The sequence below is a fragment of the Poecilia mexicana genome, unplaced genomic scaffold, assembly GCF_051168715.1.
Source record: "Poecilia mexicana isolate PSO_F unplaced genomic scaffold, ASM5116871v1 scaffold_3, whole genome shotgun sequence".
Taxonomy (NCBI): Eukaryota; Metazoa; Chordata; class Actinopteri; order Cyprinodontiformes; family Poeciliidae; genus Poecilia; species Poecilia mexicana.
Window position 1 is genome coordinate 31,662 of NW_028263372.1, and position 14,298 is coordinate 45,959.

The 14,298-nt window shown below is 39.1% G+C and overlaps 1 long non-coding RNA gene across 1 annotated transcript; it reads right to left on the bottom strand.

The window, feature by feature from the left end:
• Positions 1-407: 407 nt before the first annotated feature.
• LOC106912589 (uncharacterized) lies at positions 408-4,342 on the bottom strand. Its single transcript, XR_001416966.2, has 4 exons — positions 3,276-4,342; positions 1,398-1,842; positions 1,188-1,293; positions 408-1,097 (listed from the first exon to the last, which is right to left on the bottom strand). It is a non-coding gene; the product is annotated as an uncharacterized LOC106912589 (long non-coding RNA).
• Between the last annotated feature and the right edge of the window lie 9,956 nt (positions 4,343-14,298).

Below are 14,298 nucleotides of genomic sequence, written 5' to 3' on the forward strand. Positions count from 1 at the left end.
GTTCTCGCCACTCCACTTCGTCCAGCAGCCCTCCAAGGTGTCATGACTGCAGGTGTTTTGAACTGCACACTAACGGGCACATCTAATCTGGGGCAGGTGTCCATTTAGGGAAAGGAAATAGACTGGGTGTGTCCTTTTTTCTACCTCCAATTTGAGTGATTCCATACTTTTTTCCTCAGAATTGAGTGATTCCATATTTATTTCCCTGTGTTTGGTCAATAAAAGTATCATTCATTGACTTCCACAATGTTTTCTCTTCATTTCTTTGAGTGTTCCTGAAAGCCAACAAGTTGCACTTTGGAATGACCTTAATATTGTGTCATGTTTTTGATCCGAGTTTGTTTTACAGCATGAAATGTCTGAATGACTGCTCATCCAAGACTGGTGATTCCATACTTTTTGCCAGGGGTTGTAATTACCGATATTTTAAAATTGTCCAATTTTACTCACAACTTTGAGCTTTACATAAATTATCAGTTTACACGTCAAAAGTGAACACAATGCACATAAAAATTTAAGAGTGACCAAAAAACCACCAAAGTTATTACTTTAAAGAACAAAAATTATAATTATATTGTGGTTTCAATATATTACCATTTTGGTAACACTTTATTTGAAGGGTTGTGCATAACACTGACATGACACTGTCACAAACATAACAAAACCTTTCATCCAACTTTTAAATCAAATTCTCATTAAAATTGTCATTTACTGAATGACACTTCATGACACTGTTGGTATGTTCCTATCAGGAGTTATGTCATGTCTATGACAGTATCATATCAGTCTAATGCACATCCCGTCAAATAAAGTCTTACCAACATTTTTTCAAGAGCCATTATTCTATTAGACAATTGTACACATTGTCAATACATTCAAGGTTTACAAACAAAATTATGAAAATCAGCACAATAAAACGATAGGTACACTTTAGAGGAAATGTGAAAACTGTTTCACCAAGAACAGAGTATTGTTTTAATTCAATGTCACAGTATTCCAGTATTACTGCAGACAAACTGACATTTCTCCTTCCTAAGAATAGTGAGGATTAACAACAGAACATTCCCATTCACTGGACCACTGCACTTTACAGAAACCTACAAAAAAAGAATAGAGCAATTAAACATAGAAGGCATTTGTATTTTAAAAGAGTACAGAAAAATGGCAAATAAAAAAATAATACTTACAATTTTAAGACGTTGTGGACTCGCTATGTATGTGGCATCATCATAAGTGATGATGATTGGGACTGAATGCCTCGGGTGGAAAAACATTTCTGGATGTCTTCTTTGCCTGTTTATGTTAGAAGTAGAAAAAAATAGTCAACAATGTCATAGAATCAGTTGATGTTGGCATTAACTATGAAGCTGTTTTAAGTACTTAAGGAGACAAACTACCTTAAAAGCTTTCCATCCTTGATCTGAACACACTGATCCTTGCAGAGTGGTGAGGGGAGCTGGTGGTGCCCATCTCTAGCAGTCATCAGATGAGAGGCGGAGGTTCACCCTGGACAGGTCACCAGTCCATCACAGGGCCCTGAAAGCCAACAACAAATAAAATGTATGAAAGAGAAATGTTAGATTAACAAAATTCTGTCCAGTTATCTTTAAATCAAATCATGTTTATTAAGCATTTGATGTTGGTAACACACCAGTTTTTGTTGTTGAAAATGTAGCTAGCTGGTCAGTAAAAAAAAAGTCTTTCCACCATGATGACGATGTGGAGGTTCATCCTCAGAGCTGGTCTGGTGATCTGGTGGAGCCAGAGCCTCTTCTGAGACAGGAAAGTCTAGGTTTCCTAACAGCTGATTTCTCAGGCTTCCTCCATCTTCATTTGCTTAGACTGCAAAATTATGTTGAAGATAAAAACATTGATGAACAACAACCACCTCACAATATCAAAGTCTCTTTGTCATATAGAGCTTAATTAAAACCAGGTTAAGTTCATGAATAAAAGTATAAGTCACAACAAAAAGAGCCTCCATGCAGTTATAACATGAAGCTGAATGATTGCTATAGTAATCATACAAGTCACAATGCACTATATATATATATATATATATATATATATATATATATATATATATATATATACACACACACACACACACACACACACTATATGTACTATATAGTCACTATTTGTCCCAAAACTTAAATTAAAAAATCAAAAAAACTCTAAACTCAAAAGTGATCAAAACAAAAGGTGAATCCAACTCAAATAGTCACCTTATGCACAGTGGATTTTGGTTTACGCAGCCCAAAAGGACCAAAAAGTCAAAATGCAGTTCTTTGGTTGTTTTATTTCACAGTTCAGGCAAAAAGTTTACAGGCTTCGCAGGATTCTGCTTCTGCTCTGATTCCTGCACCTATTCTCTGACTGATGACTGAAATGACTGATGACTGAAGTGACTAATGAGACTGAAGACAGGTAAAAAAACCTTGTGACCACCCACGTGCATAATAAGCTACCCAAGACCCATCTATTTATACCGTGAAATACCCACATCCCAACCTGAAATTAACTAATTAAGTGAATTCCTAATCAAAGAACTTATTCTAAATAACAAATTATACAAAAATTCTAATGATAAATCAACTAGAAAATAAACAAAATATAAGAATACTAATATTTAACTGAAAATGGGGAAATAGTTCCTACACTTCAGTCCCTAATTGTGCATTAAATCACAATTACATATATCACTAAAGGAGCTATTCTAACAACCTCAATAATATTCTATATTAATGCAAAGACATTAAATAATTCTTCTGGTTCTTCATTTTCTCAATGATGAACCTCTCCAACATGCTGGTTTTGGTCTGAAGTTGCGCAGAACAAACCAGGCCTCCTGCATCAGCTTTGACTGCCAGGATTCTCCCCATCTGACAACATCCTCTGGCTGCTGTAGCATATGCAATGAAGACAATGTCTCCAGGAGAGATGTTTCTTTTCCATCTCATCCACTTTTGTCTTTCCTGCATTAAGGGCAAATACTCAAATCCACCTTGTGGCAGAACAAGTTTGTTCATCAAGATGTGATTTGGATCATCAGAGACAAAAGCGATGAGTCTTTCATTCAGAATGGCTTCGACTTCACAGAAAACAGTTTGCAGTGTTTCATCCTTTGACCTGATTGAAGAAACTGGGCCACTCATGCAGATGAATCTTCTAATTGCATTAATACAACAAGAGGCATCCAGAGCATGAACCACTTTCAAATGAACAGCACCATCAACTCCAACATCTGTGAATGGAGGTTTGTCTGGTGGTACCTTTTCCTCAGCCGTTCCAGAAGTTTTCCTCCATTTCTTCTGCAGGTAACACAGTCAGACAGGATCTTTTTGGCAGCAGAGTTTGCACTGATTATCCAGCATCTTTGCCACAGTCTGGACAACATGTGGTTTCTTCCTGTTGGACCAAGCAGATGGTAAATGTAACACAGAATTAATATTGCTACATGCATGGCTTTATACAGGACAACTGGATGTCCAGCCCCAGATGGCACAGCTGCTCCTCCAAGATGTCCACCCACTCTGAGGACTCCATTACCAGCCACTGGACCAAGTCCATGCAGCTGGTTGTCTTCTAGCGCCATCTTTCCTTCACCGGTCACCTTCTCCATCTGAAGCTTTAGACGGGCATCCTCTTCTTCCTCCAAATGCTCCTGCAGTCTGTTCTAGTCATTTTCTGCTTGACCCAACTTTGTAGCGATCTGCAGGTTCTGGCGACTCTCCTCAGCCAGCAACTCCTGTCCATCTTGGAGCAGGGAAGAAAAGCTGGTAGCATCTTTTATCTTTTCCCAGGTTGATGTTCTTGCCCTCTGCTTCATCACAGATGTTCCTTAGGACTGTGATCCGGTTCTTTGAAAACTTTCCTTTCAGGCTTGGAAGACGCTCTGCAACACAACACTTCACAGGCAAGATTGAATTTTCAGCCTTAAAAGGCAAATCAATGCAATAATGTCCATTTTTTAAATTGTGCTGAATTGTTCATGACATTCATAAACTTGACATCTCTGGACATTTCAATCTGCTGTTGGGATGCTTTTTCATTGAAGTCATGATTGTACTGTTCAGTCAACATCATTTCCAGATGTTTAACAGAAACCCTGTTTGCAGTGAAAGCATGGAAGCCTGTTCTGTTCCTTTCACTCCGGAGTGGACCATTGATGACCCATCCAACTCGGGTCCAAACTGCATATGGGCCTTCATCCTGACTGTTGATGAAGCTCCTATGGCTCCATTACTTTAGGTGCGTTTGTGCCAATGTCCAGAGATGATGTTTGTACTCACAATGCCTTTATGTCCCATTGTTTGCAGCTGGATACTTGTTCTTTTACCTTTCAGTTGCAGCTTCTGGGCCAAACTTTCAGTGCAGAATGTTCCTGTGCTGCCCAGGTCCAAAAATGCATATGTCTGCACAGTGGTGTTGGTTTTTGGACTCCTGACTTGAACTGCAACGATAGAAAGGTTTGAGTTATCTTCATTACAGACCCTGACATGACCGCAGGTCTGAGTCATTGTGGAGGTGGTACTCAGAGGATTCTGTGGATGTCTGGAGAAAACTCCTGTACTCTCCTCGTTGATGTGCAGGATACTGGGATGCTGTTGGTGACAAACAGACAGACCAAACGACCTCTGCATTCTCTGCTTATGTGTCCCACCTTTAAGCAACCAAAACAAATGCCTTTAAAGTTTACTTTATCTTATGTGGCTTGTCTTTAAACTTAAAGCACTTGTCAACAGTATGATTACTTAGGAGGCAATACAGACAGCTGTGGCTTTTTGAGGACTTGCTCTCATCTCCAGATGGACATTCATTCTTCACTGTAACATTTGTAGCAAAGCTACTTCCCCTTTTCTGTTGGTAAAGCTGCTGTTTTTGGAGTTGAGCTGTCGATGGTCCATGATGTTACCAAACAGTGGATCGGATACAACTTTAACTTGTATAAAAACAACAAGATCAGTGAACAATGCCCTCTGACCCCTACTTTCCTGCAGGTCAGAGGCTACATTTCTCCAGCTCTCCCTCATTTTATAGGGAAGCTTTAGGATTATGCTCCTCATATTAGACGGCAAGTCCAGTTCCTTCATATGAATGATGTGTTCTGTTAAGTTTGAGCATCCCTTAAGAAACAGAGAGAATGCTTGGTCCTCATTTTTAATAGCTGGCCAGTTGTTAATTTTGTCCATATAGGCCTATGCAATTTTATATTCGTTTCCAAAATGTTCAGAAAGAAGACTTTTAGCTTTAAGATAGCCCAGGTCTGATGGTAAATGCTGGCAACTATGCACAAGATCTATGCACAAGGGCTGTCCCCTGGTGTATTGTTCTAGAAAGTGCAAACAATCACTCATGTTGGACGTTTTGGCCTCCACACCATTTTCAAACTCTCTTATAAATGATTTATATTAAAGAGGATCGCCATCAAAAACAGGGATGTTTCTTGGTGGCAAGACAGAAGCTTGGTTTTGCTGAACCAACATGGCAGTGATGTTTTTGCCGCTTCATGTGGTCAATAATACTGGCTTGTTGATCTATTTGTTGACCTGATTACTGCTGCCTGCTTATGTTCGGATTTTGATGAACAGTTAATTGAGCACAGACACTTTGTGGCTTATGAACGCTTTGAATTGCTGGCCTTTGTTTCAGCCGGACAACTGGTTGCTCAGAGATGACAGAGGACATTTTAACATCGTCCATATTTTTCTCTGGAACAAATGCATCTGCCCATGGATTAAGTTTTAGTGCTGAATTGGAATTGTGCTTTTCAAAATACAAATTCATGCCATCAGAACATTTTGAGCCACACTGTGAATTTATTTCGAAAACATGAAGTTTTCCATTTAGCTTTTCCTCCAGCCAGCAGGGCCGAGCGTAAATCGTGACACCGCACCTACTAATGGCACTTCCGGTGGCAGGTGTGACACCTGCCACAAGTGCCACTGCTTTCGGGACTAGCTGCCAGTGTTGTCACTGACTTCGGCTGACTTCGGCTGACCTCGGCACTTCGTACTGGCACTTCCGCTGACACCTGCCACAAGTGCCACTGCTTTCAGGACTAGCTGCCAGTGCTGCCACTGACTTCGGCTGACCTCGGCACTTCATACTGGCACTTCCGCTGACACCTGCCACAAGTGCCACTGCTTTCGGGACTAGCTGCCAGTGCTGCCACTGACTTCGGCTGACCTCGGCACCTCGTACTGGCACTTCCGCTGACACCTGCCACAAGTGCCACTGTTTTCGGGACTAGCGGTCAGTGTTGTCACTGACTTCGGCACCTTCCAAGGGTTGCCGCTACCTCATACTGGCACCTCCCACGCCTCATGGACCGCTCTGGCCTATTTTCGCTGATGAGATTTAGGGCGGCCATTTTAGAGCGGTCGACCGCTCCACTCAGCGTTATACGTTGGACAGGCACAATGACGTATTTGCGCATTTAATCTTTCATAACATGCTGTTTTGTTACTGGAAACCTTATACAAACAGCTATATTTATAAAAATGTCATTTTAAAGTTTTTTTTAAATTGTATTATACATAGTTAAGCATATTTAAATATGCTTTGTGGGAAAAAACAATAGAATAGGAATAGAATATTCTTTGGTGACAGCTTCTGTGTCAGATTTAATATGAATGAATTTATAATTAATGAAAACAACAGTGGATCTGGCACAACGTATTGCATTTCCTCTTAAGCGTTTTGTTCCCTCAAAAAAGCAAATATGCCCTGGTCTATTTTTTATACAGTCTCAAATTTCAGTTTCCAATAAAGAGCCTCAGTGAAAACATGTTGACAGCTGCCATAAGGTGTCACTTGTGCCACCTTACCACTGGGTAAGGAGGCACATGTAAGGTGGCCATGGGTGCCACAGGCTGCTAACCTCATTCTCTATCTGTTTCAGATAGAATGTAGCATATGAATAACTTTAGTTCAAACAAATAGAAATAAAATATATCTTAATTAAAACATAATTCTCATACATATTTAAATATACAGCCGGTGTTCAGACTTAACAGAGAAAGACAACTCCTGCACTGAATCCATGTCAGATGGGACCTCTTCTACGACAGCTGGTAATAGCTACCACTAGGTACCTACCACTACAACTGACACTCGGTCGCCATGTTATGTCAGTGCTGACAAGCTCCTGTCAGTTCCGGATTATAATTATTTTCATACAATGACCTTAATATAATGCTATTGATTATTAAACTGGGTAAGTTCACTAATATTGACTTATTAGTTAATATTAGTGACAGTGGCAACATGAGATATTGACAATTCCAGAGTGACATTATGTTCAGCATGGTTCCATGACAGTTCACAGGATGTCATAAGTTATAGTGGCTGCCTGGTCTATTACCTGAATAGACCAGGCAGCCACTATAACTTTCAGTGTTTTATTTAAGATAATGCAATTTTTCAAAGAACATGTTAACATAATTTTCCAAAAATGCCTGTTAACCAGTTTTAAAGAGTTATTACTTATTATTTAATAAATTTAATCTCTGCTATTTTTCATTATTTGTCAAGTACATTACAGATTTGTGTGGAATACATGAAGGTTGCTTCTCTGTGTTTGTTTCTGGTTCTGTTCATTGTCTTCAAAGTTTTCTTATTCAAAGATGAGAGAATGACTAAAATCTGAGCTACAAAATGCATTTCAACAGCATTTTCAAGGCAGCAGGAGGACTTTCACTTTCATGTTAAACCACCTTCAAATTTTTTACACTAATATTGAATATTGATAAGTCAAAACACAAAGTATGTACACCTCAAAAACTTTGACAATGTGTGAATCTTAAGCAGCATTAAGAACAAGATTGTTACATATTTTTGGAAACAAAAATTACTTTGGGTTATACTTAAGATGCAAATGATTTTTCAAAGAAAATTGTGCTGTTTACATATTATTTTATTTGGCAGATATGTTTCAACATTTTTTAAAGTTTATGTCACAAAGTATATGCATAGTAATTGATTTGTCAATATTTATTAGCCACTGTATGTAAATACTTTAAACAGCAATAGCATATGATTTAAGTTTTCAATAGCCAAGAACTAAAATATTTGTGTATTATAAAATCCCTCTCTGAAATCATTTGAAGTCTACTGTAAAATTCATGTTTAGTCAACGTGTGAATTTACTACATCAGGATCAAATAACTTATTATTCATCCATGAGAAATTATAATCATTTCCCTTAAAAATTATTTTTCAAACTTTATTAATTTCTACAATATACGTTTTACACAACTACTACATATTTCCATCTTGGCCAAAGCCCTATCTGGCAACCCAACGGGGTTCAACAGGTTCCACTGTAATAGTGACAGTGGAAGATTCAATTACTTTGGCCATCTTCCTTCAATTAAATTAAGTCAAAAATATTCAAGGATAATTAACCAATACAATTACCATTGAAATAAAAATTTATAAACAGGCAATATAAGTAACACGTTTTCCAAAAACTGTCATTGCCATCCCCCAAAACATCGGCACCAGTTGCGACAGCTCTGAAACATCCTGGACAACAGCAGCTCTAGTGGAAGCCAGACTCAGCTGTTACAAAGGTGCTGAAACCAATGGCATCCCTGATACCTGCTGTGTATTTGATTAATTCAAAGACGGAAGGAGTCGTCTGGATTATTCAGATGAACTTTAGTGAATAAATAGGATGAACGAATCATACATAATGATATACGAAAAAGTGTAGGAATTCAGCTGACATAAGTCTTTCTGCGAAAAAAAAACTCTTAAATTCTTTCTTCTTCGTCTGTCTTCAAGTTCTTCTTCGACTAGTAATAAAGCATCATGGGATATGTAGTCCATTTTCCGAAGCCAGTGGCAACACTTACGGTGTTACGTCAATCCGCGTTTCCCCATCAGATACGGTTCCCCCTGAGTTTTCTTGCCGCTCCGCACCGCCTAGGCGGCAAAATACGCGCGTGCTTGTGAGGAGCACTGAGAAAGCACACGCGTGACAAGCACGCGCTTGTTCGGCGCGCTTGTCTGAGGAACTACGGACACCGTGAAAGCTCAAACAACATGTTTCGGCAAAGTTGTCACACTTTTTTCACGTTTTGCGGGAAACTAATAATAATAATATAATAATATAAGAAGAAGAAGAGTAATAATAATAATACAAAACGTATATATTATAATTATTTTAAATTTAAATATATGTTGAGCATTTATATATAATAAAAACAGGGCAATGCATTTTGATGCTCAATATTACCCATCAGATAACGTTCCCCTTGTTTTACAGTGGGGAACACTATCTGATGGCCACATTTCACCCATCAGATAGCGTTCCCCCTATGTTAAAATCACCCATCAGATAGCGTTTCCCCACTGTAAAACAGGGGGAACACTATCCGATGGGTGAAATGTCTCCATCAGATACTGTTTCCCCACTGTAAAACAAGGGGAATGCTATCTGATGGGTGATTTTAACATAGGGGGAACGCTATCTGATGGGTGAAATGTGGCCATCAGATACCGTTCCCCCACTGTAAAACAGGGGGAACGCTATCTGATGGGTGAAATGTGGCCATCACATACCGTTTCCCCTGTTTTAAAGTGGGGGAACGCTATCTGATGGCCATAAATCTCCCATCAGATACCGTTTCCCGTGTTTTAAAGTGGGGGAACGCAATCTGATGGCCATAAATCTCCCATCACATACCGTTTCCCCTATGTGATGGCCATATTTCACCCATCAGATACCGTTCCCCCTGTTTTACAGTGGGGGAACGCTATCTGATGGCCATCTTTCACCCATCACATACTGTTTCCCCCACTTTAAAACAGGGGAAACGGTATCTGATGGGAGATTTATGGCCATCAGATAGCGTTCCCCCACTTTAAAACAGGGGAAACGGTATCTGATGGGAGATTTATGGCCATCAGATAGCGTTCCCCCACTTTAAAACAGGGGAAACGGTATCTGATGGGAGATTTATGGCCATCAGATAGCGTTCCCCCACTTTAAAACAGGGGAAACGGTATCTGATGGGTAATATTGAGCATTAAATTGCATTGCCCTGTTTTTAATTCATATAGCACTATGCTATCTATCTATCTATTATAATTATATATACAACATATATATTATAATTATAATATATACAACATATAATTATAATATATACAACATATTATAATTATAATATATACAATATATATATATTATAATTATAACTATAACATATATTATGTATTATAATTATAATATATGTATAAAATATATATTATTTATTATAATTATAATATGTATAACATATATATTTATTATAATTATTAGTATTATTACTATTAGTTTCGCGCAAAAACGTGAAGAAAGTGGGACAACTTTGCCGAAACATGTTGTTTGAGCTTTCACGGTGTCCGTAGTTCCTCAGACAAGCGCGCCGAACAAGCGCGTGCTTGCTACGCGCGTGCTTTCTCAGTGCTCATCACGAGCACGCGCCTATTTTGCCGCGTGGGCGGGGCGGAGCGGCAAGAAGACGAAGGGGGAACCATATCTGATGGGGAAACGCGGATTGACGTAACGGCTAGCCCCGAAAACAGTGGCACTAATGGCAGGTGTCAGCGGAAGTGCCAGTACGAGGTGCCGAGGTCAGCCGAAGTCAGCCGAAGTCAGTGACAACACTGGCAGCTAGTCCCGAAAGCAGTGGCACACCGGAAGTGCCATTAGTAGGTGCGGTGTCACGATTTGCGCCTGCTGTCTCTCCCTCCAGCACTTCCAGCTGATGTTTCTTCTTGAGCGCAGCAGCCCGCTCCAGCAGCGCTGCTCTCTCGGCCTCTGCTCCGTGACTACGGGACACCTGAGAGCCTGTTCTAGACTTTACAGAGCGCACATTGGAAGCGCTGTCTTCCAATGTGTTGATGACTTATTACGTCATCAACATCATTTTTAAATTGGTCATAATCATCTGCACTTGGTTCTCTGCCGCCGTCTGCATGTCGGTTCAGAGAGCCGCTGCTAAGTCAGCAGAGCGTCCTGTTGCGCGGAGGAGCAGCAGGAGGCTCCGTTGAATTCAGCTGTAACCAAACGGGATCCGTTCATAATAAGTTTAGTTTGTGATGTTCCAAAAGCACCATTGTGGTCAGTGTAATAATTTGACTCCTATACGCGTAGCTATACAGAGATAATCAGCATCAGCCGGTGTTTGAAAAAAAAAAAAAAAAAGTCAGACCCGACTTTGTGCAACGAACTTTTCTCCGCTGCTCACGAAGAATGATCTGTTTATTGCTCTTTTAATTCTGTATAATAGACTTAGTAAAAGCGGGAGAAGGGAAGAGGGTGTCAATATTTGCCGTGAAAATAGCTTATAAAGCCTCCAAGTAGTTGTGAAGGGTTTTTGCGCTTACGTCACTATGACGTCAACGCGACTAGTCGACATCGACTCGACTATTATCATGATGTAGTCGAGTGTGAACTGGAGCTAATGCCGTTGATTATAGAGCTTACATCATGCATCTGAAAATGGATTGGGTTAGGTACTTTCTTAAACATTACATCATGATTATCACTTTTTTATTCTTTGCAATTTTAACAAAAGTAGTAAAAGATTAAGGCACGTAAAAAGGCATACTTTTTAGGTACTTAAAAAGTATAAAAAGTAAGTAAAAAAGATACTTAATTAGTTTTATTTTGTAATCAGGTTGCTGCTTGTTGCAGACTTCCGCCCAGGTCCCTCTTGAAAATGAGATCTGGATCTCAATGGGGTTCACCCATGTAGTGAGCCTCGATGTAGCCAAACTCCGTCAAGTATGGCACTGTTTTTATGTCGTATTAGCTTCGTTGTGTTGATGCATTTTTGACGTACTTCAATTTTCCCCACAACATGCAAACTTCCCCATTCACTCAGTGCGTTATAGTTCCACATCGCTTAGGATTTGTTGTTGCGCGTTTGCGCAGAATGAAGGAAAGAGGAGACCAGCTGCACAAGCAGGCTGCGAAATGAGAAGCAGGTGATCGGTATCGGTAAAAGAGACAATGATCGCCGATCACCGATCATGCACTTTTTCACGAAAATCGGCCCGATTATGATCGGTGACCGATCGATCGGCACACCTCTAATTTAAAACATACTGAAATTAATAATTTAAAGTAGTGTTAAGTGAATTTTAAAAAAATTCGGTAACATTTTATTTGAAGGGGGTGAATAAGACTGACATAACACTGTCATAAACACCTGTCGTGAACATGAATAAGCCTTCATGAATATTTATGACTGTTGTCATAAAGCGTCATTCGGTAAATTATGACACTTTTAATACAAAGTTGACATGATTCAAAATGTCGTTGTTATGACAACTTGACATTAACCAAGAAATCATTACTGATATAAATTTGTTATAAATGTATTACTGATTGCACTTTAAAAATTAGGTAACTTTGTTATTAAAGGTAAAGTTTAAACAGTAATGTTTTCTTGGTTAATGTCAAGTTGTCATAACAAAGACATTTTGAATAATGTCAACTTTGTATTAAAAGTGTCATAATTTACCGAATGACGCTTTATGACAACAGTCAAATATTCATGAAGGCTTATTCATGTTCATGACATGTTATGTCATGTTTATGAAAGTGTCATGACAGTCTTATTCACACCCCTTCAAATAAAGTGTTGCCAAAAATTCTATTTTGAGCATATATTTTAAAATATACACAAAATATATTTTAAATATACTTGAGCAAGTGTATATTTACACTTGGGCAAATATATATTTTGTTCACTTAAAGTATACTTAAAATGTACTTTCACAAATGTAAGTATGTTTGAAACAGTGACGTGCGGTGAGGTTCATTGTTGGTGAGGCACTGACTTATGACTTAGACACCATGCATGTTAATTTACATACGGAAATTTCGCGCATGCATACAACGCTGGAGGGCAAAAAGACTAACCTTTTACATGTCATCCATAGCCGCGTTAACTCAGTGAAACTTAGAAATGTAGGTATTGATTTCGTGCTATGATCCACAGCAAAGTGATCTGTATTCGCCAAGCTACGCAGACTCGTTGCCATAGCAACTGACAACAATGCCACTTCATGTTTTAGGATTTAACACCAAAAAACATTCAAGAATTTTGCACACAGAACAGAACATTTAGTCTGTTGTAGTACGTTTTAGGCTTAATGTTTAATTAATGAATAATTGCTGTGGTAGATTAGCTACCGCTTCTACTTTACTGAATTATTTAGACATACAAACTGCTCACAAAACGCACATTTCATATTGCTGTCTTACCTTTATCTATCAATGAAATCCATGCACCGCTAATTCTGCACAAAAATATCCGTTCATCCAAAGCCAAGTCTATCTTCGGAATGTCTTTTCTACTCCGTTTGAGAATCATCAAACTGTCTCGAAGCAAAACTTTCAGCTCCAGTGTTGGTCTTCCTTTAGTTATCTCCTGCTTCAATTGAAAATCCACTTTAGAAAACTGTTTAAGTGTAGAAATGTAGTCTTTCATGTTTACGTCGAAAGGGAGGAGAAAACAAATATATCGCTGTACTTTACTTATTTACTGTATGGCTAGCTCCATGGCTAACTCACTGTGTCTTACTCTACAGTTGTGCAGTCGCAATATCTGGGATCATGAGCGCCCCCTGCCATGAGGCAAGAGAACTGCCTGCCTCACCTAGAATCTGTTCTCTGCTGTTTCTGATCCCTCCTCCGCACACAAAACGCTTTGCAAACACAGTTGGTGACAAAAAGACACTGTACATTATATACATAAGCGAAATTATGGAAAATCAGTCCATATATTAAATGTTTTTTAGCCATTTTATTGCTGGCGTACGGACAGGACGAACATGCTCACATAGAATGGCAGACAGTGCAGTTAGCGAGAGGTTGCGCAATCCTAGGTGAGGTTCAGCTTGCTGCTGCCTCACCGGCTTCGCTTCTGAGCATTTGAATGGGAAAATGCGAAAATCCAGCGATTTTGAAGACAAAAATAATCAGAATTGGTTAAGCTAAGTAAAAAATAAATACTTTATAGTACAAACCACAGGGTGAAAATAGCAATATTAATGGTTTTATTATTATTTTTCCATGATGACAGGTGAGGCTCTGCCTCACCTGCCTCCCCTGACCGCACGTCACTGGTTTGAAATATACTAAAGTGTACTCTTTTTTTCACCTGGGAAGACGATATAAATTAGCAACAATGTAGACTGTTAGCACACCGACACCTTGGAAACTGGACTCCTGGGCCCTGAATGGAAGTGAGAATATATATTACTTTATTACTTATGTTTAGTTACTAA